The 27,828-nt window shown below is 40.5% G+C and overlaps 1 pseudogene; it reads left to right on the top strand.

The window, feature by feature from the left end:
• The window catches only part of LOC102425788, a 41,802-nt pseudogene that overhangs the window by 13,524 nt on the left and 450 nt on the right, over window positions 1–27,828 (top strand).

Below are 27,828 nucleotides of genomic sequence, written 5' to 3'. Positions count from 1 at the left end.
TTTGGGTAGAGCATATAAAATTCTAAAGATGATCCGGAAGACTCACTTCCACCTGAAATTTTAACTTCCTGCACCAACAACTTGTGACCACGAAGGGGACAACATGGCTCACTTGGCTTGCTCTCCTGGGTTTTTCTTTGAGAAGGAGTCATTAAGTGGGGACAGGCTCTGAAGTCACATGGAAATCGAGTTACCAGATAAACTACAGAATGCTCAGTTAAATTTGAATTTCAGATAAGTGATAATTGGTTAGTATAAATATGTCTTAGACGTTGCATGGGATATACTTATACTAAAAATTATTTGCTGTGTATCTGGAATTTTAATTTAACTGCATTACTGTATTTTTATTTGCAAAATTTGGCAACCAGAGATCATGAAAATGATCACAAACTTGGTCACATTCACTGGAAAATCAATTGGAAAAAGAAGAGATAACATTACAAAAGCAGACATCAGTGGTAAAAACATAAAAAAATACAACTGACAGGAAAAAAAAGACTACAATAGGCCAAGCAAATTTTCTTGTCTGAATTCTAAATTACTAAAATCCATGGAGAATGCTCTACAATAGCAAATAAAAAGTTCCTTGCCAGAAGCACTCCGTAAGAGTAAGATTGCAGAAGAAGGACCTTAAGACTGAGTCTCCAATTTGCTAGCAACCATCAGCTCAGGCAATGAACCCAATTACAGCAAAAAACAGACCAGCCCTCATCAAACAACAGGGCCAGCTGTCCCTGCACTTCTGGTCACAGACAGCCAAGGTGGCAACTGCATCACAGTTTTTGAGAATTCTATTGGGTAGAAGCACATCTAAATGCATGGAGTGTGTCTTCTGGCATCTCATTATAAGGTAGGCCTGTGTCCATGTCTTGTGATTCAGTCTTAAGGAATAGGCCCCACCTCTGCCTCAGAAGGAAATGGGTGAGAATCAGCATGTCCACTGGGAGGAGGAAAGTTTACAGCAGCAGAAAACAAACAAAACAGATCAAGAGTGGGGAGGAGTGGGATCACCTGGTCGATATATCCTAAGAAAGCCAAAACACTAATCAGAAAAAAATGCATGCACCCCTATGTTGATAGGAGCACAATTTACAATAGCTAACATCTGGAAAGCTCAAGTATCCATCAGCAGATGAGTGGATAAAAAGCGGTGGTACATTTACACCATGGAATACTATGCAGCAGTAAAAAAAAAAGAGAGAGAGAAGGAATTCACCCTTTGAGACAACATGAAGGGATCTGGAGAGTACTGTGCTAAGCGAAATAAGCCAGTCAGAGAAAGACAAGCATCACATGATCTCATTCATATGTGGAAACTAAAGAATAAAATAAGCTGATGAAAAAATAGATCCAGAAACATAGAAGCATGGAACAGACTGTGGAATCTCAGAGGGAAGGTGGGGATGGGTGGGAAAAGATTAGCCAAAGAATATATATATATATATATATATATATATATATATCCATCCCATGGACACAGACCCCTAGAAGGAGTCAATGGAGTCAATGGGGGAGGGGGGAGGGACATCTGTAATACTTTCAACAATAAAGATAAATCTAAAAAAAAAATTAATAAAATGTATGAAAGTTGAAAAAAAAAGAATGGGGAGGAGGATGGTTTTCTGCATTCTGGGTCTGGATCTGAAGAATTGTAGTGTTTGGTGAAGAAATTAAATGGGAAGGAGTGGAATTTTCATAGGTAGGGTTGTAGCAAATCTGGGTTTTTAATGTCTCAGTAGGGATGGCTTTAGGAGTATATGTGTGTGACAGAAACAGATAGAGAGACAGAGAAAGATTAAGAAATAAGCATGGTGAATATAAGAGAAAGATTGAAAAAAGAATATTTTTATTCTGTTGCAGCTTCCATAAAATTATTGAGCTTAAGTGGAAATGCATTAGATTTGAAGACAAATGAGAATAAAACCAATGAACTTCATAGGACTGTAGTGAACACCAGATGTTGAAAGAAAGTCTTAACAGATCAGATATCGACTTTCACCTCTAACAGACAAGAGAAATATATAAAATATTATATTTTTTAAAGACACAAAAGCAAGAAGCACTGGAGATGACAAAGTCTAAATGCACATCCCCAGAGAGCAAATAGGAGGCAGCTCATGGTCCATGGTCCATATAGTCCTCACCCCCAATCTTCTACCCCAGACCCCTGAGCTTCCACACAGATCGATTGATCTCAGTTCTTCACACTCAATCTTAATCTGAAATGATGATTTGGGGCCCATCTTTGAATTATCTAAAGCTGAAACACCTGGAAGCATCCCTCTTCCAACTTCTTACCCTCTTTGATCCTTCCTCCCCCTAGTAAACCTAAGTATACTCATTGCCAGTTCCAAGATGGAGACAACCTCTTCTTTCCCAAAACAAGCAGAGTAGCAGGATGGGTCATGCAGGTTAAACTTTCCACCTGGCTCATGAGATTCGTATGGTACACTAGACTTGAATATATATTGCATTTTTTAAGTTAAAAAGTCTGAGTTTCCTGGAGGTATTCAGAACGAATATACGCTTTGCTTGTATGAAGTAATATACAATGGAGGTGGGTCATGTTAAAGATAATCTCAGACGGATGTTCTCACGAACCAACGCTGCTATGCTTTGAGATCACATTATCTGTTGCAAAGTGAACATGGCCTTAAAACAGGTGGTTACTTTCTATTCTTTTTCTTTGATACTTTTTTTTCTTATTTTAAAAACACTATCAAAAGTTTGGGAAACCAGAAGCACAAAGATGAAAATTTACATCACCCATAATCCTATCTCAGAAGTAACCCCTCTTAATTAACATTTTGGTATTCCGCCTCTTAGTCTTTGTTCTGAATTTACACAATGTTGTTTTTAAAATGAGATCATCCTTGTGTTTATTGTTTAGTAACAACCCTACCAATAAACAATAAGCAGGCAACATTCTCACATCATTAAATCTTCTTCTAAAACACACGGGTAATGTGAGGGCATTGCAAATATTTCATTGCTAATCTGAAGTGGAAATGCCCAAACTTTGAGGACAGATGAACAAACCATTAAGTTGGTTTGGTTTTGTGACTGTGCCTAACCTTATTTATCCAATCCTCCTAAATTACTGAGAATTCGTATTATTCCCTACCACTAGTTCTCTCACTCTGCTCTTACCCTCCCCCTGCAATTGGCAATAATAAATGTAACACTCTTGTCGCTAAATCTTTTTGCACATTTAGTTATTCTCTGAGACAAATTCCTAGAAGTGTAATTGCTGGGTTGAAGAGAACTTACTATGATTTCGGATAGTTCAAATGTTTGTTTAACTTCTGAAATTTTCTAGAATTAAGCAATAGCTCCAGATGAGCCTTTTTAGTAATATATGCAGTGTATATGCATGTCTCTTTTTGCACAATTCATCTACAATAGCTCATTTTATTCTACCAAGTGGCAGATGTTAAGCATATGTGTATTCAATTATTTATTAAAATATCTGAGTCATTTCAACTCTTGTGGTGACAGCTCTAGTCATTTTCAGCTCATTAGACTATATCACAAAATTAAATCTATTCGTGGAAGTAACTTTACATTGTAAAGCAAGAAAGAGCTCATTTCTGTCCAGAGTAGCATGGAGGACTATATTATTCTTAAATCTAAAGTCAATGAACTACAGGCACACACTGCAATATGAATGAATCTCAGGAGCATTGTGTTGAGCAGAAACAGCCAGACAAAAGAGCATATATTTATGATTATGCAAAATTCAGAAATAAGCAGAACGAACAGATATAGAAGTCAAAATGGCGGTTACTTCTTGGGGTCAAGGAAGATGGTATTGACTGGGTGTTGCAGCCCAAGGGAGCCTTCGTGGGTCCTAGAGGTATTTTATCTATTGGCTACATGGGTATATGTAAGCATCTACTGGAATGTGCACACACAAAATTTAACAACACACTTAAAATGTGTGCACTTTCACTTTGTGTGCCTTATTGTTGTATTTTATACCTCAAATTTTTAAAAAACATGAAAAAAATTCATAAATCAATGATGTATGTATTAGCTTACTAGGGCTGCCATAACAACGTACCATGAACTGTTTGTTTAAACAACAGAAACTATTTTCTCACAGTCCTGGAGGCCACAGGATTGAAATCAAGATGTCAGCAGGGCCTGCTCCCTCTGAAACCTGCAGGGAGAATCCTTCCTTGCCTTTCCTAGCTTCTGGGCTTTGCTGACAACCTTGGGCTTTCATTGGCTCATAGATGCCTCGCTCTGATTCTCTACCTTTATATAGTGGCTTTCTTGTGTCTCTGTCTTCGTGTGGCTAGATTCTTAATAGGATACTAGTCATATTGAATTAGGGGTCCATTCTATTCCCCTATGACCTCGTCTTAACTAATCTGCAATGTCCCTATTTCAAATAAGGTCACATTCTGAGGTACTGGGGTTAGGACCTCAACATATACTTTGGGGGGACACAATTCAACCCATAAAAGTTCACAATCTTGTTTTTAATTTTTTCCCAAAAAATTTAAGTTTTGTAAAAGGAAGCAACATTTTTTTAAAAATGGTGCCCTGCCTGGTTCAGTTTAGTGGCGAGAGCATGGGCCTGCAGACTGAAGGGTCCCTGGTTTGATTCCAGTTGAGGGCACATGCTCAGGTTGTAGGCTCAATCTCCAGTAGGGGGCGTGCAGGAGGCAGCCGATCATTGATTCTCTCTCATCATTGATGTTTCTATTCTCTCCCTCCCCCCTTCCTTTCTGAAATAAATAAAAATATATTTTTTTAAAAAGAAAGAAAATGGTGTCTCGGAGGGTTTATAACAGAATCAGCAGTGAACAGATTCAATTAGCAAGGAGATTGCTTCTGATTCCCAGCAGAGTCACCGGGGCTGGGGGTGGAGGTGGGTCAGATGCCAGAGAGAGAATAACTGCGGCAGAAGGGACCATGACTGCCTCACTGACATTTCTGTGCCCGAGGTATGGCATAGCATCAGCAGAGAGAGTCTCAGGTCTGAGGGGCCATGTGGACAGGCAAGAGTCACCTCAACAAAGATCTATAAAAGCCAATGACCCATGGCCCCCTTACTCAACACAGGGTGGGGGAGTGATCATTAAATTGGAAATTAAATCTGAGACATAGTTTGTCCCCATTTATAAGACATTTTAAATAAATAAATGCACATATCAGGCAACATATGTCCCTTGTCAGATTACACATTTCAATATTTTGGTTCAGACTTTATGGTCACCTAAAAAATCCAGCAAAAGGCACAAATATTCAATGGTTCTAAGAGCACTAAGAGGGACTGGGACAAAATTGGACTCAAGCTGAAACCTATATGATTTTAATAACCAATGTCACCCCAATAAATTCAATAGAGAAAAAGAGGATTGTGAGGCAAAATAGGATAAGTAACCTGCTCAAAGTCACACACCCAGTAAGTGGAAGAGCTGGGAGTGTAAACCCAACAGTCTAGCTTCGGAGCCTGCACTGCTAGTCTATGTACTGTGGTGCTTTTTACTAAAGTCATTGTGTGAAATCAACAAACCCAGAAAGTTTCCCTACCTTTGACTTTATATTATATGAAACAATACATTTCTCTATTGTTTAAAAAAAATTGAGACCCCGGCAGGGTAGCTCAGTTGGTGAGAGCATCAACCCAATACATCAAGGTTGCAGGTTTGGTCCCCGGGGAGGGCACATATAAGAATCAATTAAAGGATGCAATAAATAAGAAGAAAAATAAATCTCTCTCATCAGTAAATTTCAAAACTAAATAAATTAAATAAATGAAAAATAAATTGCACTCAAGCTGGAACCTGAAACCAATGATTTCACTTTTATCAACTGCTCAGCTCAGATCTAAAGGAGGAGAAATAAAAGGTAGTTGACATGCTGTTCAGGTCATAAGAGCATGAAAGGAACTCAGACCAGCAATTGCTGGTCAAGTCTTGCCCATGAAAATCAACAGGGAAAAAGAAAGCAATCGATGAGAAGCAGAGATGCTCTGAGAAAGGATCTCAACAGGAAGTAGGACCTGTCTTGCTGCTTCTCACAAATTGATCTGTCAATATTACCTTAACTATGAATAACCCTCCAGCTGTAAAAAAAAAAAGTACTCTGCTAACAAAACCACATTTAGAAGAATACCCATTAAAAGCAGATATATTTAAACATACTTCTACAAATTGATGCTGTTTTTTCAGACAAGACTGGCCTGTATCCATTTGATATGTTCGTTCATTCTTAAGTAGTTCTATCTACCCACTTTAGTACCATTGAGTTTTTCTGCCTTTTGCCTGACCTTTAAATGACCATGATTTCTGACCCAAAATTTGGAAAGTCTGATCTGACAAAGGAGTCTTTTGCCCCCTCATTTGTAAATTTATTTATGTAATATTCAATGGTATATATTTATATATATATATATACATATATGTATATTCTTATAAATGAGGATCAATTGTGAGAGATTTGTTTAATCATTTTATTGAAAAGAATAAAATTACACAAAACTAAGTCTCAGCTAGAGATCCAGGACCTGTGGTCATTGTACGAGGAGAACTGAGCTTTTTAGAGGAGGGACTAACCGTCATCTGGAAATTGTCCCTTGCCTCTGGCGGCAAAAGAATTTCCCTCAGGAAAATTGATCACCGTGGGTCTAGCTTGGCACCAGGTGCCAAGTAAAACATAACTGTCATCTGGTGATGATAATGAGGAAGGATGATGCCACAGAATGAAGCAAAGCATTTACTGGGATCCAATTTCCTTCAACTCCATTTGCACAGCCACTGTCAGCAGTTCCCCGCATGCTCCTTCCCATCCTAAGTGCCCCCTGCTGTTCCGCGAATGTCTGAGGCTTCCTGCCAACAGACCTAACCACGAGACGGCCTTTTCTGCATGTTCGCCAGTTCTGTTAGTTACATCTTGTGCCTTGCATCTTAAATTAATTTATCAGCAGATGAACATTTTGGCCAGAGCAAGATAGTGAATATTTCCACTTCTAAAATGGCAGAAATCATTACAGAAAATAAATGTTATTTCCATTTATTATTCTCTACCATATACCTGCACACTTAATTTTTAAATAAAAATAAATAAGTAAGCTGACGCCTGGCCAAGCGTGGCTCAGTGGTTGGTTTAGCATCAACCTATGAACCAGGAGATCACGGTTCGATTCTCAGTCAGGGCACATGCCTGGGTTATAGGCTCGATCCCCAGTTGGGGGCGTGCAGGAGGCAGCTGATCAATGATTGTCGCTCATCATTGATGCTTCTCTCTCCTCTACCCTGCTCCTCACTGTTATGCTGCCCCCACACTTGCCCTGAAAGCCATCTAAGTTAATGATTATACTGGATTTAATATTTGAATGGCATGGTGCAAACTATACCTCAACATGCACCGCTACATTATTAGATCCCCAAAATAAACCTTACGTACCTTTATTATCTTCATTTCACAAAAGATTGAAACAAGACTCAAAATAGTTAACCTGTCTGAAATCACACAGGGAGAAAGTACGAGAGACATACAGGAACCCATACTTTGGGCATATAACCCTTCAGCTTCCCTTTAGGATCCACGTGCAATGAAGCAGCTTTTCCTACTTGAAACTTTGCCACCATCAAGTACATCCAACTTTTCTCCTAGTCCTTCTCCCAGTCGGTGACATTTACTTGGCCCCCACTGTGTGCAGAAGGCCAACTACAGGAACTACAACAAAAGCCCACAATTCCTCTTGCAGGAGCTCAGGGCACCTGCGGGCCTTGCAGTACTTTTATTTGGACCACGTTTGCCTTTTCAGTGTTTCAGGAGCACATCTGGCCTCTGAACAGAGTTAACAGTGGGTTACAATAAAGCATTTTCCAAATTGCTTCCTGATTTTTATTCTGGTTTTTAAGGCACATCATGATTTGAGATGGTATTTAACTCACCTTAAAAGCAGGACCAGAAACAGAACTGTCACTGTAACGTAAACCCCACTGCAAAACTCAGAGCTTTTTGAATTGGATATGGAGTGACCTCAAACTTGAGAAAAGGTACTCAGTACCCCCGAGGCACAAACACCCGCTCCAGGGCCAATCCTGCTACCATCAGCCACCATCCCAGCCACCTCTTTCCCGTTGGTATTTAAAGACTGTTGGGCAGAGTGGAGATTTTCCAGAAGTCTGTAGAGAGCGTTTTGGCTTTTCCCACCCCTCCATGTGAGAGAAGAGTGGTATTGCTTAATTCTCTTGTAATATGAGAATTTACCCAGCAGTCTTCACACTGTGGACCCCTGGCTATTTCCCAGACATTTTCAGGGGATTCACAGGGTCAAAACTCATTTCATAAGAAAACTAAAACATCATCTGCCTTCTGACTGTATTGCTAATTGTACTGATGGAAGCAATAGAGAGTAAAACCACTGGTGCCTTAGCACAGACCAAGGCACGAAACTAACTAGTAGTTATTGTGTTCTTTCCCACCACACATTCACAGTGAGAAAGGAAACAGAGGTTCACATTCGCATATCCTTGATGAAGTAGTGAAACTTATTCATTTCCCTTCAATGATCCATGAGAAAGTGATGGGAGAACATGCACAGCGCCTCAACTGCACACAGAAGGGCCACGTTGTCTTCAGAAAAACTTCTTGCGTGATTGTTTCTGCGACTTTTTGTCATGGAATACTGCCCTAGTTTCCTATTGCTGCTATAACAAAATACCACAAAGCTAGTGGCTTACAACAGCACAAGTTTAACATCTTACATTTCTGGAGGTAACTAGTCTGACACAAATCTCACTGATGACAGCAATAAATTTCTTAGGAGCTCTAAAGGCAAAAGCCATGTTTTTCCCACCTTCTAGAATCCACCTGCAATTTTTGGCTTGTGGCTTCTTCCTCTATGTTCAAAGCCAGCAGAATAGCGTCTTCAAATCTCCTGCCTCTCTCTTTCACTCATAAGGACCCTTGTGACTACATGGGCCCACCCTGATAACCCAGGACAGTCTCCTCATCTTAAAATTCTTAACTGAGTCACATATTCGACGTCTCTTTTGCCATATAAAGTTTAGGTCCCAAAGATGAGAGCATAAACATCTGGGGGCAGGGGGCGGGGCATTTTTCTGCTTCCCGCAAACATTATTTTTACTTGAAATAATGAATAATAGGCAAATTATGATTATTCAGACTTGGGTATTTGGCAGACATTTTTTCAAAATCAACAAAGGAAGCCTGTAACTTCTTGGAAAACAGCTCATAGTATTTGTTACCAAAGATAAAATTCAAGTTTTCAAATGAAATTGAAAATTTTGGGAAACTTGCATACAACACAATAAACCTCATAGCTTCCCAATATGTAAGGACTTTTCTCACCAAATTGGTAGCGTGGATTTCTTTACCTTGAGTAATAAACATGTTCACATTTAAAGACCCAAGTAGCTAAGTGAACCAATATTTTTCAAATGACCACTGCATGCTAGTATAAAATCACACATGGATAAATGATTATTACACATTATTTGGTATACAAAAGAGTCAATAGATTTTAATGCAATAGAATGTTAAAAGTTGTTAAAACGGTTTTAACTTCCACCTTTAGGAAATTACCACTTTCAAATTTGGTATAGTATTAAAGAAGACTACTCACAATTACCTGAAGAGGCCATCAAAAAACACCTCTCTTTCCAACTGTGTCTCTGTGTTATGCCAGATTTTATTTCTATACCTCAATTTTTTAAAAAAGAGATTATAACAGATTAAATGCAGAATAAGGGTTGCGGGCACATCCCCAGTGGGAGATGTGCAGGAGGCAGCTGATTGATGTTTCTCTCTCATCGATGTTTCTAGCTCTCTGTCTCTCTCTCTTCCTCTCTGTAAAAAATCAATAAAATATATTTTTTTTAAAGAAAAAAAGACCCTCTCTCTCCAACTGTGTCTCTGTGTTATGCCAGATTTTATTTCTATATCTCAATTTTTAAAAAAAGAGATTATAACAGATTAAATGCAGAATAAGATATTAGAATCTGGTTATCATCTCTAAGGCCAGGCATCAAAGATATTTGCAAAAATGAAAAACAATGACACTCTTCTCACTGATGTTTGTTTGGGAAATGTAATTTTCATTTAAAATAATTAAGTTAAAATTTAATGGGTTTATTATTATTTTAAGTGAATTAATAAATATTTTAACTACTCAGTTTTAATTTCCTGTATGGTAAATATTAATAGCTTTAATTAATATGTAGTCATATAATTCATATAGTCATTCAGAGCCCTCAATAATTTTTTTTAAATATATTTTATTGATTTTTTACAGAGAGGAAGGGAGAGAGATAGAGAGTCAGAAACATCGATGAGAGAGAAACATCGATCAGCTGCCTCCTGCACACCTCCTACTGGAGATGTGCCCGCAACCAAAGTACATGCCCTTGACCGGAATCGAACCTGGGACCCTTCAGTCCGCAGGCTGATGCTCTATCCACTGAGCCAAACCGGTTTCGGCAACCCCTCAATAATTTTAAGAGTGAAAAGTAGTCCTTCCCCAGCTGGGTTTTCTCAGTGGTTAGAGAGTCGGCCATGAACTGAAGGGTTCTGGGTTCGATTCCAGTCAAGGGCATATATCTTGGTTGCAGGCTCTATCCCTGGCCCTGGTTGGAGCAAGTGCCAGAGGTAACCAATTGATGTGTCTCTCTCACATCGATGTTTCTCTCTGTCTCTTCCCCTACACTCCACTCTCTCTGAAAATCAATGGAAAAAATATCCTTAGGTGAGGATATTTAGAAAAGTAATCCTGACATCAAGAACCATTAATCTACCTTATGCCTACCAGTTTTCTCTACTTTTATATAGAAAACAGAGAAATTGCCATTGTTAAAGTAAATAGGGTTCTTTTTAAGCTCTAGGCTCCACTTCTTGCTCCTTAGTCCAAGATCCCAGCGCCTTTGTCCTGTCACCTTTTCTAATATCAGTGACACATGTTTCACATCTAAGTACTTGGAGGTAGAAGTTCTATCTCATTTCAAATTCCCATAGGCCAGAATTTGTAGGGTTAATAGCAATGAAGCATTGTGCTGTGTGTTGCATATAATTATAAGCATGAAATAAAAACATAGCATATGTCAGCAATATGTTCCCTACTGAGGCCAAATCCCATAAAGTCAATTCTTTGGATAGGACCGCAGTGTATCTGCCACATGACTCACATTGCATACTTCTAGTTTGTGTCATCTCCTGAGGTATGCAATGTTAATCTCCAGTATTTGATGACAAACTTCTGAAATGCATGTAATCCTCAACATATTATGTGTGAAAACTTGGCCAATATAAACCTAAAACCTAAAAGCTGACCTCGACTTGGCTTTAGCAGGTGACATTCTATAGACAAAACAATCAAATAAACCAACAAACCAGAATAGCAATATGTTTTTTCTTTTTTGTATTCAAGAGTGCAGAAACATTGTCCCATGAACAGAGGGTGGCATTTTGATGGATTCCGGGGGCATTCTGTTTTCCATACTCTGCTCCTCTATCCAAGTGGAGAGCCAATGTCAGACTTACTTAAACCTGAGGCTCAAAGTAGGAGGCCAAGCGTGCTCATGTAAGAGGGAAGTAAAAGGACACGTGGAATCCCGGCTCCCATCCCTTAACCAGCTGCAGGGGCCAGGCCTGAACACCATCACAAGAAGAGCTGGCTGCCAGCTTTGCCCAACCACTGCTGCCATTATCAGCAATGGTCAAAGGCAGGCCTCCCACCAGGGAAGGCAGAGGAGGAACAGGGAGCAACGAACTCAATACTGACCAGATTGTCCCTACACAGACGTGTGAAGAAGAAAGAGCAGGTCATTAGGCCATGCCTCCTCTTCTTCCAGCCCCTTTATTATGCCACTTTCCACTGTGGGAGACCAAGTATCACTTTATCAATAGATGATTGAATACTAATATCCACCTCTAATTCTTCGTATTAATTAGCTAGGGCTGTCACAACAAAGTATTATAAACTGAATGCCTTAACATAAATTTATTCTCTCCTAGTTCTGGAGGCTAGAAGTCCAAGACCAAAGTGTTGGCAGGGTTGATTCCTTCTGAGGACTGCGAGGGAGCCTGTTCCATGCCTCTCCCCTCGCCTCTGGTGGTTTGCTGGCAGTCTTTGGCATTTGCTGACTTATAGATACATCAACCCAATCTCTGCGTTGATGTTTATGTGGTATCTTCCGTGTGTGTGTGTGTGTGTGTCCAAATTTCCTTTTAATAAGAACACCAGTTGTATTAGATTAGGGCTCACCTTGAGATTCTCCACTTAATTTGATCACCTGCAAAGACCCTATTTCAAAAAAAAAAAAAAGGTCACATATTCAGGTACTGGGAGTTAAAACTTCAACATCTTTTGGGGAGGACACAATTCAACTGAAAGTAGGCAATGTAAAAACATACCTAGTAAAAAGCTGAATTAGATTCGATGACTCCGCTTAGAGCCTGAGTGCTCACTCTCGCAAAATCCGTAGAGATTACCTGAGAAGAAAGGAAAGAGGAGAAAGGGCCATGATTCATGCCTGGGTTCTAATGGGCTGGTACAGGCTCCTTGCAGCATGGCAAATTTAAGTGGCCACATTAGAGACGATGTTGCTCATTTCAAGTCACAAAACCACTTGCTTTCTGTTTTGTTCAAATGGCAATTACCAGGGTACAAGAATGTATGTATCCTCGTGAGGTCCCAGCTTTTGACCTCCGTCCCATTCTTGTCCCTCCCCTCCCTCCGCAGTCTATCTCAGGGGACTGATTCTGCAGGCTGTGTCCCAGGCCCCGTGACAGCTGGATTCTGGCCCAGGCAGGCCACTGAGAGGCACTGAGCGCTGATAGGAGTGCACGAGGAAGGGAGAAGCCGCTCCGCTCCACGTGGCTTTGCCTGCCACAGCTGCAGCTCCTCCCTGGCTCACGTTTCCCATACCAGTGTTCTCAACCTTGGCTGCACGTTAGAATCACCTGGGAATCTTTTTAAAATCCTGATTTCTGGGCCTCATCCTCCAGAAATTCTGTTTCTTTGTTACTAATGTTGTGGCCCCACCCCATAACAAAGAAACAGAATTTCTGGAGGATGTGGCAGGAATCAGGATTCCCAGGTGATTCTAATGTGAAGCCAAGGTTGAGAACCACTGCCTTAGACACTTCCAGCGTTTCTCTAGCTTCTTCCAGATGACCTGACCTCGGGCACACTGCGCCCCCTCTGGCCCTCCCCCTCACGGTGCTAGTGGTTTCTCTAGGTTGCCTCACTGACCCTTATTTGGCTCCAGCTTCCCTGTCACCAGTTTAACCAACGCCCTGAATGTAGCCTCTCCGTTCGGGTCTGAAAGCGGCAATACCCCAATAGCAATGAGCACACTCAGAGCCAGGTCTTGGTCTTTATAAGTCACTCTTCACTAAAAGGAGTCTGGGATCCTTAGAGATGTGGCCGGTTTCAGGGCTGTGCTGGGGAAAGAATAATATGAGCATGGAATATCTTTGGGGGTCAAAATGTAAGGAAGTACTCAAGGAATGAGGGGGGCATTTCAAAAGGACACAGGAGACAGCTGGAAGGGGCTCCTTCTGGTCAAAATAGGGACAAATAGAACATCAAAATAGTAAAAGTAACATCATTCATTGAACATTATTACATAATCAAGAATTTATACTGCTATGCATTAATTAAAGTTGGATGAGGAACAAGATGTTAATATAGTCTCAAAATAACCTCTCTCCTCAAATACTTAGTAATTACATGGGAAAACATTAGTTTTACTGTAGAGAAGTCTGACAGACTTCTAAGAAAGTTATCAGAGTGAACATAATCGGTAATAGGACAAATAAAAAAAATGTGCCACCTGATAGGATGCATTGAGAAGAACACAGCATCACTACTGTGTATTCCCATCAAACACGTATACCTGAATCTAATCATGAGGAGACATTGATCAAAGCGAAATTGACAGATATGCTACAAATAAATGGCCTATAAACTTCAAAAGTGACAAGATCATGAGAGCTTGTGATTGTTTCAAAGTTAAATAAATAAATAAATAAATAAATAAATAAATAAATAAATTCCTCTGCTGAAAATTCAAAGTAGGTTCTGTTTTTCTGTTATGCCTGATTGGTATCCTCGCCTTCTAAATAGTGAGTTCTTACATTATTTACAGTAGCCAAGACATGGAAGCAACCCAAGTGCCTATCACTGGACGAGTGGATAAAAAAGATGTGCTACATGTACACAATGGAATACTACTCTGCCACACACACACAAAAAGAAAACCTTGCCATTTATGACAACATAGATAAACCTAAAGGGTATTATGCTAAGTAAAATAATTCAGGCAGAGACAAATACCTTATGATTTCACTTATATGTGGAATCTAAAGAACAAAATAAAAAAGAAACAAACTCATACGTAAAGAAAACAAACTGACGGTTGTCAACTGGGCGGAGGTTTGGGGGCTGAGTAAAAGAGGTGAAGGGGTTAAAAAATACAAATCAGCAGTTACCAAATAGTCACAGAGATGTAAAATGCAGCATAGGGAATATAGTCAATAATCCTATCTAATACGGAGGTTTGGGGGCTGAGTAAAAGAGGTGAAGGGGTTAAAAAATACAAATCCAGAGCCAATAAGGAGGGAATATGCTAATTGACTGCCACGCATAGGGAATATAGTCAATAATCCTATCTAATAAAGAGGGGATATGCTAATTGACCCTCACACCATCGCAAAGATGGCAGCGCCCAGAGCCAATAAGGAGGGAATATGCTAATTGACTGCCACGCCCTCAAAGATGGCAGTGCCCACAGCCACAAGATGGCGGCGCCCAGTTCCCTCAGCCCCGCCAGGGCAGCAGGTGCACAACAAGGCCAGAGTCCCCCAGTCCCCTCAGCCCCCCAGCCGCCCAGGGCCGGCCTGAGGCACAGGTAACCAGGGCTGGCCGAGGCTTGCGCTGCCGGCAGTGGCAGCAGCAGAGGTGTGATGGGGGTGTCGCCTTTCCCTGATCACCGGGTCGCCTTCCACCTGAGGGATCCCGGACTGTGAGAGGGGACAGGCCGGGCTGAGAACCCCCCTCCAGTGCATGAATTTCCATGCACCGGGCCTCTAGTATTGTAATAACTATGTGTGGTGCCAGGTGGGTACTAGAATTATCAGGGAGATCACTTTGTAAAGTTTATAATTGTCTGATCATTATGCTACACATCTGAAACTAATATAAAATACTAAATGTCAACTATAATTGAAAAATAAAATTTAAAATACAGTAAACCCTCAATTTTGCGAACCTCGATTTAATGGACTTTGGATTTAACAGACAAAATTTCTGGTCCATATGTCATATGTGAAAGTTAACACCCTGTCAATTTTTAAATGCTTTTAACAAAGATTTGCTTAAATTAAATTAACAGGTTATTTTTATTATTAATTCGCTGTTATTTTTAAACAAATTTTAGCAAATAGGCCACATGTTGGAAAAAACACTGTAGTAATTTTGCCAACATAAATAAATATTACATATCTACACCTATAGTTTTCCTGAGGGCAGTAGTTTGATGACCCCTACTCTAGAGGAACAGTGCCCTATTTACTTTGATTCATTGCCTTAAGGTTCATCATTCAGTTTATGGTATGGATGAGTATGAAATAAGAATTCCTTTTTTTTAGATATAGTTTTTACCTATATCTCCAAAGCTACTAGAAAAGTCAAAAAACTCTCCTCAGCCAATGCCATAAATTATAAAAGTTACATATTTATGCATACACCTCAGAGATAAAAGGGTGAAAGTGTGGGGAGATGGGCTAATGTTCGAATGTTCTGGTTCTTAATCATCTGCCTCTTTTTTCTCTCAGTAATTTAATAACTGCAATGGCATCAAATCAAGTGGCTAAGCTTCCTGGGTTTTTGGTATTGAGGGTATCATTAACTACCTACAAATCTCTGCTGCTCTCTGGTGGTAACATGAAGCTGTTAGAGCACATTCCAGAAAAGTTGAATACAATAGAATTTAGAAACTAAATTCACAAAATAGTTTGGGACACTTGAACTAGTCAGAATGACTGGAGTATTTTCAAATTTACTAGGAAGAATCATAATCAAATCTCTAAAATCTATAATAATAAAAGCATAAAATGCTAATTAGACCGGACGTCCTTCTGGACGACCTTCCAGAGGAAGCCCAGGTCCCGGAGGTAATCCTGGGTCCTGGGTGCCAGAGGGAAGCCGGTGCTGGCAGCTGGGGGAAGGAAGGCCTACTCTTGCACGAATTTTGTGCATCAGGCCTCTACTACTTCTGTAAGTGGTTTTTCTTGGTCATAAATCCTCATTGTTTTCTACCTGGACAAGCACCAGTTTTCTGACCCCCAGTGACTGTATTCTTCCTTTCTCTAAAGCAGGAACATCATAACTGATGACCTGTGGCTCAAAAGCTTTATTTCGTTCAGAATTTTGGATAGAGCACAAAAAGGTACAGCAGAGAGTCAAAGGAGATTAAGTGTTTACCTAGAAGTTGGCTGACAGCAAAGGAGTTTTTAATACATATTACAAGTCCAGGTACATGTAGCTGAACGGCAGCAGATTTTGCTTCTCTTCAACACTGAAAACAGATCTTTATTTCTAATGCCCTAATCACACCAGAGAAGCAGCGAGCCCCAACTCCAGTTTTCTCAGCCCTGAAAACTGCCCTTTAGAGATGGATTGATAGTTCATATCAGGAAATAGTTAGACCCCTGTTTTCCTACCAGGTTTGTGGCTCCTGGTGACTGAAGTAAAACAAGAAGAAGAGGGATTCCAGAAATCGGAGGTAAAGAAGAGTAAGAACAATAAGACAGCTTGAATACTCGGTGAGCCCAGGGCTCATGCCTGTCCCTCCGCTGCGGTCAGTGCATCCCAGCTCCTGGCGTGTAGACTCATACACTGCAGGGACTCGGCATGCCTTTCTGAATGAGTGAAGAAGTAAGTGACTAACCTAACTTAATGTTTATGGGAGTGGTTTATAAACTATAGAGCACCCTACAGATGTCATTTTATTCTTATTAGAAGCAGAGAAGATGTAAATTACAAATCAGGAGATATAATGGATTATACAGAAGGAAGTTCTTTCCAAACTCATAATTCCATGTCTCACTTCTCAATTTCAAAGCATCTCAGAACTTTGGGGTTGCAAGGGATTTTAAGGCTTTTCTTGTCCAAATACTCATCCGATGGTCTCTACTCACAATCTTCCCACCAAGCAGTGGTCACCCAGCCTCTGCTCGAACACTTCCAGAGCAAGGAAATTCAACATCTACAAACACATTTTGCATTTTTGGTGGGGAAAGGGAGTTGGAGAGGTCTGTTAGGGCAGGAAAAGGTCTGGACTGTGCTTTTCAGGATGGTAGCCACAAGCTACATGTGGCTACTAACACTTGAAATGTGACAAGCTTGAATTGAGGTGTGCTATGATTTTAAAGACAATATTTTTTAAAGAATATAAAATATTCTATTCATTTTTATAATGACACTAGAGGCCTGTTGCATGAAGAGATTCATGCAATAGGCCTTCCTTCCCCTGGCTGCCGGCACCAGTTTTCCTCAGGCACCCGGGACCCAGACCTTCACTCTGGCCGCAGCAGAGAAGCCAAGTCTCTTCAGTCTTCAGTCTTCGCTCGGGCCAGAGCCTTCAATCTTCGCTCCATGCCTGCATATGCAAATTAACCCACCATCTTTGTTTGGGTTAATTTGCATACTCATCCTGATTGGCTGGTGGGCATAGCAGAGTGATGACCAATTTGCATGTTTCTCTTTTATTAGTGTAAATGGTGAAATCATAATTCTTGCACATATTGAGTTAAATAAAATATATTATTAAAATTAATGGCACCTTTTAATCTGATCTTTTTATCTTTTAAATGTGATTTCTAGAACATTTAAAGTACATGTATATCTCGCATTATATTTCTCCTGGACAACACTGGTCTAGAGAGCATATTTTGCCTTTTTCTCGGGTTAGCAGACTAAAAACGATGCTGTTAGGAGACACTGATTTGGAAACCCTGTCTACTTTTAGTGTGGAAATTTAAATCTTTATAAGTTGAATCCCATCCATTCTTTCGTGGTGCTTTTTTCTGTCTGTTCCCTTGGCTATAAAATGGAAATAATATTTTCTTTCTACCTTCACATCACGCCCCATGGATTCATTGTCGGCCTCTCACTATGACAGATTTCTGTTGCCCTGGAGACAGTGCACAAGGACTATCTCGACTCAGAGCAAGGAAGAATCTTCCAACAGTGTGAGAATGGTTTGCTTGGCTGGACACTGCCCCAGACAGCAGACAAATCCTATATTTTATAGCATCTGAAGTATAATTACAGCTAAAAATGGGAAAGAAAAACATTCTCAGAAGCTCCCTGATAGCAAAAACAATAAATCTTAACCAATTATTATAAAACATACCATTATTTTTATCACATGACTATAGTTTGTGTGTGTGCGTGTGCATGTGCGTGTGCAATAATAATTCTTGAGTTGGCATGCCTCTGCCATTTAGGACAAAAATAATCCTTAAGTAATACAGTGATACTTCTATCCATTTGATTATCATTTGACATTGTATCTATATTTTAAAAGTTTAAGCCTTTTTAAATGGTTCATTGAATTGTTTTAAGACAGTGGCTAAAATGTGAAATCACTTCATTTTACTCACTTTAGTCCCTCATTTACTCATTTTACTCCGTCATGAATATTTGCAGGCTTTATGATTGACTCCCACTAGCTTTAGAGAGGAAGCACTGCCTCCTTACACACACACACACACACACACACACACACACACACACATGCGCGTGCGTGCGCTAAGGACCCAACTGCAGGGATATCCTGGATCAGAGGAGTGAGTCTCTATTGATTGGGCAGGGTCACTTCTCCCTCTTCATCAGCCCCGGAGGTAACCTGCTCTGAAGCTGTGGCTCAGCTATGAGCGTGTGGAACATCAGAATTTGTCAACGGATGTGTCAGAACTGCAACTGTGAAGGACGGTCTTAGGCAATATTTGAATTGCCATGTGATCCTAATATGGTAAATAGCATAGGAAAGGTAAAAATGCATTTTCTGACATTTATGGCTATTAAACTTCCACTTTAGTAACAGAAAGATTATGATTGATTGTGATTATCTTTGGAGATTTTAAGATCAGAGAAAACTCTGACCTATTTGAGGAATATATTTTTTTTGAGGCTGATAAAATAAAAGAACTTCTACAGGCTCCTTCCAGCTACACAATTTGGTTCACTATGCTATTTCATGCAGCATTTCAATGAGTAAGAAATTTTTCATCTTCAGGAGTCTTTTCTTAGGAGCATTCCTCCATTTTAGAGCACAGTTTAACTAAACTAGTGAGCGAAGCAATGTTCTATCAATATAAGTTCTAGGCATCCCAGGAAATCTAGTTGGGTTTTGTAGAGAAGAAGAAAATAACGCATTCTTTTATCTGAGTGGGGGAATAAAACAGCACCGAGGTTTCTCCTTGCCAGGCACACATTTCCTCTGTGGATAGTTCTCTGACCACCTGTCCGGGTGGAAGTAGAGGCTTCTCATTCTGTTTCATCAGGATTTGGCCACATGGTATTGAATAATTCTACAAAGCTTGAAGCAGTCTAGCTCGGTGGTTCTCAAACTTAGCGAGCATCAGAATTAAGTGAAGGGCTTGTTAAAACATGGGGTGCTCAATCCCATTCTGCTAGCTCCCCATTCAGCAGACCTGAGGATCTGCATTTGTGACATGTTCCTGTGCAACATGAAAGTTGCTGGTCCAGGGATCACACTTTGAGAATCACTAATCCAGATACCAATTACTCCAGTGAACAGGAGCAAGAGTTGGTATTTCAGAATTCAGAATGAGTTCTCCCCTCTGGATATCTTTTCAAAAGGCTTATTGAGGTTATTTTTCAAAATATTAAACCTAAGCATCAAAATATGGCCAGAAAGATGGTTTTCCTATGCTTAAGTAAATAACTTGTGAGTGTGGAGCAGGACATTGTATTTAAAATATAGCCACTTTCCCTGGTGTTCGTTTCTACCAGGAAAAACCCTAGAAAAATGAATTTCAACCCTCAAATTTTAGTCAGTGCAAGTAAGATTCCCATTTCATCATTCCATAGCTTATTTTCTTCTCATAATGTACACTTGTATGTTTAAATCCACTCAGCTTTGGTAAAAATTTAATTTTGAAATAGTTTCAAATGCAACTAGGGTTTATATTTAAAATCTGGCTCACCTTGAAAATCTAGTGATTTTCTAAACTATCTAAACCTTGCAGTGGCACCTCCGAATTATCTGAGGCCTTGCAACTTTTATAAGACTACATGTTCATGTTTTCAAATCTTAATTATCACTAAAACATTTACACAGGCCGCTAATGAATATTAAGATGACTGGGTCACCAAGTAAAGCTCTAGTTAATGTTTAAGCAGTCTCTCTAAAATGATATTTGGACAGACTGTCAAACTATAGTGGGAAGGCTGGGGAGGGTTGGGGGGGAAGGTGAGGGAGGTAAGAGATCAACCGAAGGACTTGTATGCATGCATATAAGCAGAACCAATGGATGCAAGACACTGGCAGAGTGGGGAGAGGGCATGTGCCGGGGAGTAGGGGAGGCCAGGGAAAGGTCAATGGGGATAAAAGGGAGACATATGTACTACTATCTGTAATAATTTAAACAATAAAATAACATTTAAAAATAATAATAAAATTATATTTGGGACAGAGCTTTGGCCAAGTTCTTCCCACCAGAAGAATGCAGTCCCTCACCCGCCAGCTTCCCTCTCTGACAGCTCCAAGAACACAGATCGAATGGAGTACGGTGCAGAGCCTGAGCCCGAGCCACGCACCTGGGGGGATGTGTGCCCTCCCTGATGACCCAGCCTCTCCTCGGGAGTTCACAGCGTGCCCCTGTGAATGTGAGACAATCCTACGGGGCTGGGGGTGAAAGCCTTCGGAGTGGACCTACCCTGCTTCTAGCTCTGTGAAGGTGAAATATTTCTGACTGCAACTCTTTTAAGGCATGACTGAATCATCATGTGAATGAGCACATTCCAAAAAAACCCCAGCTGCAAAGGAGGCCAAAACAGAGGGGGGATAGACCTGTGAACTTTATTGACAATACACCAAGTCTGATCCATAAACGTGATGCAGCTGCCACTAAAAATGAGTACTTTCCAGGTAAGGAGATGCCCTTATTGCAGGATTTATCAGTTTCTCATCATTAGTTTATGAACACATCTGTCTCCCTCCTCGTTTGTGAGCGACTCCAGGCCACGCTATCACTCATCCTGGTTCCCCGTGCATCTTGCCTGGGGCCTGGCATATAGCAGCCTCCAGCAAACATTGAAGGAAGATACTCAGGGAAGGCCTGATGTGGGCTCATGGCTGCTTCTCCACCCGCATGGCAATTCCCCCAGGAAAGGGCCCAGCTAATATTTAGTCCAGGAAGTTTGAGAATTCTTGTGATTATGCTAGAAGCGTCACTCATTGGACCCTAATTTTCTGGGTGAATAAAGTGTTCTAATTGCACAATATCGATTACATTGTGAATTTATAGTTTGGGTAATTTCTTATCCCAACATGTAAACTCCCCTCCTAGACCAGTGGTCAGCAAACTGCGGCTCGCGAGCCACATGCGCCTCTTTGGCCCCTTGAGTGTGGCTCTTCCACAAAATACGGACTTCTGCGCATGGGCCACGAAGTTTCAATCGCACTGTACATGCGCGCCTGCACGCGGTATTTTGTGGAAGAGCCACACTCAAGGGGCCAAAGAGCCGCATGTGGCTCGCGAGCCGCAGTTTGCCAACCACTGTCTAGACCAGTGATGGCGAACCTATGACACGCGTGTCAGAGGTGACACACGAACTCATTTTTTTGGTTGATTTTTCTTTGTTAAATGGCATTTAAATATATAAAATAAATATCAAAAATATAAGTCTTTGTTTCACTACGGTTGCAAATATCAAAAAATTTCTATATGTGACATGGCACCAGAGTTAAGTTAGGTTTTTTCAAAATGCTGACACGCTGAGCTCAAAAGGTTCGCCTACCCACAGGCCACATTTTCCAGCGAATAGAGCAGCTCAATTCACACCGTGGAAGTCCTTAGGCACGTCCTCCCTTTCTTGTACCAGTGTTTCTAAAGGTGGCGAGAGACATAATATTGCAGTCCAGCCATGGTATGTCCTAACTAATATCTGCTCATTTGCCAGAAGTCTGTTTGCACCGCTACCAACTCTGATTCTTCTAGTGCCTGAGCTCTTCTCTGGATAGAACTGAGGCATCTTTCAGCTCCCCAGACTTATTAATCTTTAATATGTTTGCCCAAGGACTTACCCAAATATTAGTGTTCCTTTGGTCACTCAATAAAAACTTGGAGTACTAAATAATCTCCTAGGGCCTGACAGAGGTAACAGACAGCTTCCAAATTCGCTTAAATTATAGCCAGGGAGTAATTTAGGCAATTACAGAAAGTATTTCAACTAGCATTCATTGCAGGAGGAAAGTTTTAATATTTTATATAATACTCTGAATAAAACCTGTTCTTGCAGAACCAAAAGTCCCCAAACTACCTAAGAACTCAGAATGGGATACAAATAAAGTGGTGCTGGAACCGGCCGTCCTGCTGACGCACAGTATGTCGCCGTGGGATCCGGAGCATCTGCACGGTGGTCGGTATCCACCCCGCACACTCTCTCTGCTCTGGAACGCGGTGAAGGGAGCGTCTGAAAGGACAGCCAGTCTTGGCAAAACTTCCTTTGCTCCTTCACATATTCCAAAATGTGAGGCTGCGGGAGCACTAGACTCCCCCACCCTGGGCATGACTACATCTGACTTTTACAAAACTCAGAACAACAACTTCCCTTCTGCTCCAAACAGTGCGTGCAGCCCCGAGAGCACAGAACCTACCCAAACGGCCTAAACAGAAAGCGTGTGTTTCCCGTCAGGACTGACTTCCTCAGTAATAATCTGTTATTTCTGTATGGCCGTCCTGAAGCCCGTTCCTTTTCTATAAATGGTGTATGAGGGTTTTGGTGAGAATAAAGAAAGCCTTTTGTGAGATGGTGGTTTTCTAGATCTCCATATAACTTCCCAATTCTTTATGTCACTTGTAATTAGTTGTCATTTATGTCCTTGTTGAGGAATCATCTACCGCAGCTGGAGTATCTATCTATGTACAGTCTTTTGCATTTGGCCAGTGATGGTTAAAAGAACTTTTATATACTTTTTCAACAAATATTAAAAGAATAAATCAGAAAGGAGGCAAGAGTAGGCAATGGAGTCAAGACAGTCTCTTCAATAAATGGTGCTGGGAAAATTGGACAGACACATGCAAAAAAAATATGAAACTAGACCACCAACTTACACCATAAACAAGGATAAACTCAAAATGGAAAAAAATGACCTAAATGTAAGTCGGGAAATCATAAAAATCATAGAAGAAACTATAAACAGCAAAATCTCAGACACCTCTCATAGCAATGTTTACGAATACATCTCCTAGGGCAGTGATGGCGAACCTTTTGAGCTCAGCGTGTCAGCATTTTGAAAAACCCTAACTTAACTCTGGTGCTGTGTCACATATAGAAATTTTTTGATATTTGCAACCATAGTAAAACAAAGACTTATATCTTTGAAATTTATTTTATATATTTAAATGCCATTTAACAAAGAAAAATCAACCCAAAAAATGAGTTCGTGTGTCACCTCTGACACGCGTGTCATAGGTTCGCCATCACTGTCCTAGGGCAATAGAAACTAAGGAGAAAATACACAAATGAGACGACATCAAAATAAAAAGCTTCTGCATAGCAAAAGAAACCATCAACAAAATGAAAAGGGAGCCCATTGTGTGGGAGAACATATTTGGCAATGATACATCTGGCAAAGGGTCAATATCCAAAATATATAAGGAACTCATACTACTGAACAAAAGGAAGACAATCCCATTTTAAAAATGGGCAAAGGACCTACATAGACACTTCTCTAAATCAGACATACAGAAAGCCAAGAGACATATGAAAAAATGCTCAAAGTCACTGATCATCAGAGAGATGCAAATTAAAATGATAATGAGGTATCACCTGTCAGAATGGCTACCATCAACAAATCAACAAATGACAAGTGCTGGTGAGGATGTGGAGAAAAGGGAACCCTCATACACTGCTGGTGGGAATGCAGACTGGTCCAGCCACTGTGGACAACAGTATGGAGTTTCCTCAAAAAATTAAATATGGGACTGCCATTTGAACCAATGATCCCACTTCTAGGAATATATTCTAAGAAACCTGAAACACCAGTCAGAAAAAAATGTATGCACTCCTATGTTCATAGCAGCACAATTTACAATAGCTAAGATCTGGAAATAGCCCAAGTGCCCATCAGTAGATGAGTGGACAAAAAGCTGTAGTATATTTATACCATGGAATACTATGCAGCAGTAAAAAAGAAGACTCTCAGCCCTAACCAGTTTTGCTCGGTGGATAGAGCGTCGGCCTGCGGACTGAAGGGTCCCAGGTTCAATTCTGGTCAAGGGCATGTACCTTGGTTCGTGGGCACATCCCCAGTAGGGGGAGTGCAAGAGGCAGCTGATTGATGTTTCTCTCTCATCAATGTTTCTAACTCTCTATCCCTCTCTCTTCCTCTCTGTAAAAAAAAAAAAAAAAAAAATCAATAAAATATAAAAAAGAAGAATCCCTTACCCTTTGAGACAGCATGGGGGGACCTGGAAAATATCATGCTTAGTGAAATAAGTCAGTCAGAGAAAAACAAGTATCACATGATCTCACTCATGTGTGGAATCTAAGTAACAAAATAAACTGATGAACAGAGTGGATCCAGAGACATGGAAGCATGGAACAGAGTGCAGAATCTCGGAGGGAAGGTATGTGGGTGGGAGGTAATCAACCAAAGAACTTGTATGCATATATACATAACCCACAGACTCAGTGGGGTGGTGAGGGCCTGGGGTGGGGGTGAGGGTAGGATAGAGCGGGTCAATGGGGGGGAAAAGGGGAACATATGTGATACTTTCAACAATAAATTTTTTTTAAAAAGAAAGTAAAAGTAAAGAACAGAGCTTTCCCCCCCCCCAAAAAAAAGTATTCTTTGGTAAAAGAAAAAAAATTAAAAAGAATAACTCAGGAAATATGAGACAAATGGTACCCACGCTGGTAGCTATTGACCCTATTGATGTTTGTTACTCATTATTACTGTGATGTAAGTGGTGAATCCTTAGTAGGCTTAATAGTTTTGTGTTCCGTTGACTCAGTGCAGTGACTTTAGGGTTGCGTGGATTCAGAGTAATTTTTGCAAAATGAAAAGGCTTTCTTAGACAACATTGTTTAAAAAGTGTCTTAGTTTACAGAGTTCATTAATCAGGGCCACTTGGGTAAATCAATTTGACGTTTGTAATGACCCAAGAAAAGGCTGGAAAATCGAAGGACCTAACATAAACGTTGCCCACAAAAGCCAGTAGGGTGAGCAGAATACAAGAACTGCAGGATAGCTGGAGATGAATTAAGAAATACCAACTGAGCATCATACAGTGCTTTACTTACATATGCAAGGAAGTTTAAAACAGGAAGGAAAGACGGAAATATGCTTTTCACAGTCATCAAAAATAATGTCAATAGTTTTCGCAGCCATTCACCTGGCAGTGGGGGCTCTTGAACGCAGCCAGACTGCCTGGCATAAGCTGACTTCGCAGCAGAACTTACAAATGCCCATGGGAAAGGTGGAAGTCACTCCAGCAGTGATAAAGCCACACTCAGTAAAGATAATGGTCACACCTTTTTCATAAGAACCTACGTGTCAAAGATGTTAAGATCACTAGCCATCTCTTTGTAAGAGATTACAAAGCTCTTAACTGTCCATGCGGCTAAAACTGGAGGGGTGACTCCACAGGACGGCTCCTCCAGATGAAGAGGCCCCTTATCAGAGGTGTCTCCAAAGGCCCTTGAGGAGGCACCATTTCACAATATAGTGATCAGTGCCACTGTATGCGTATTGATGAACTAGTCCAGCTGCAGAAACGGGTGACCAATTCCCAAGACATTCTAGGAATTACAAATATAAAAAAAGAAGGAAAGAGTGTCAGTCCATCTGGATCAAGCCTTTTCTTCAATGTATTTCATCTTCTCTAAAAAGAGAAAACAAAATGAAAGATTGAAGTGGAGCCTGGACAGCAATTGCATATACCCAGAGGATCAACACATGATGTTGGTAAACAAGACTAAGGGGAGAGGAGCTGTGTTCTGGGATGAGGCCCTTCAGCTCCGGATTGTTCCTGGGATCTTTGCAAAGTCTGACCAACAAATGCAGGACACTATACACACAAACATTTCTCATTCTGTGAGGAGCATTCCCAGTGAAGGAATGCTTCACTTCGAAATTCTTTATGCCCTTAAATATTCCATTGCTTTATAGAGACCTTGCTTTTTAAGATCCAGATCTGCTAATGATGTAATCAATAATTATTATTACGCAATCTTTGAAGTTTGTGATCTAATTTTGTATAAATATTATCTCATTTACTACCTGGGAAGTTGGTCTTACCATTATTCCTAACTAACAGATGAGCACACTGAGGCTCAGAGGGGTAAGAACTTTGAACATGTGTCCTCTAAGAATGAATTATTTGACCTTTTTTTCTACATCGTGTTCTCTGACCAATGATGGGAAAGCAAAAGGTTTAAAACAGGAAGTTTAAAGCCGTCATACAATCATACAATGTTTCAAAACACAGGTGAAAGCAAGAAATATATAAAACCGTAACTGCACAACTTGTACTCACCTCTCAAAACAAAACCAGCTTTAGGCTTCCTGCGGCTACTTTATTTCTACCACATTTTCCTTTCGCAAAAGGCAGGTGCTGCCAAGTCATCATTACTTAATGGGAAAAGCTCTCCTTGGCAGGTATCTGCTGAAGGACCATTTCCCAAATGGCAAGAGTCTTTTAACTTCAAGTCCTGGCTAGCATCTTAGCATGAATATAAATTTCTGTTTCTTACCACTGACATTTCATATAATAACGTTGGAACTAGGCTTAGCTACAAAATACCAGCTGTCACAGAGCCCTGCTCATAATAACAGTCCATGCAGAAAAGAACTGGGCTCAAATTAATTTTAAAGAAGCTTTGTGGTTATCATGGAAGGCAAGACTTTCCAAAATAATCCTAATATCAAGCCTTGACCGTTTGTTCTAGCATCCGTGTTGATAGTTTCTTCTTAAAAGTAAGCCTTTTATTGCATTTTTGCTACTATGTAGCTTACCCTGGAATTTTTTGCTGAGTGCCCATGACTTTCTTTTTAAATATAAAATAGTCCTCCTACCCTTAGTCCCAGGGGATATGTTCCAAGACCCCCAGTAGATGCCTGAAACTAATGATAGTAGCAAACCCTAAATATACTATGTTTTTTTTTCTATGAATACATATCTATAACAAAGTTTAATTTATAAATTAGGCATAATAAGAAATTAACAACAATAACTCATAATGAAATAGAAAAATTATAACAATCTATACTAATAAAAGGGTAATATGCTAATTAGACTGGGAGACTTTCCAGACATCCTTCTGGACAAAGCCATGGTGGCGGGGCCGAGGCAGAGGCGGTAAGGGGCAATCAGGCCAGCAGGGGAGGGCAGTTGGGAGCGATCAGGCCTGCAGGGGAGCAGTTACAGGCATCAAGCCAGCAAGCAGAATGGTTAGGGGCGATCAGGCAGGCAGGCAAGCAGTTAGGAGCCAGCAGTCCCAAGTTGCGAGAGGGTTTAAACTGGCAGCTGGACATCCCCCAAGCAGTCCCAGATTGGAGAGGGTGCAGGCTGGGCTAAAGG

The sequence above is a fragment of the Myotis lucifugus genome, unplaced genomic scaffold (genome assembly GCF_000147115.1).
Source record: "Myotis lucifugus unplaced genomic scaffold, Myoluc2.0 scaffold_231, whole genome shotgun sequence".
Classification (NCBI taxonomy): Eukaryota; Metazoa; Chordata; class Mammalia; order Chiroptera; family Vespertilionidae; genus Myotis; species Myotis lucifugus.
This window is presented reverse-complemented; position numbering and strand designations above follow the sequence as displayed.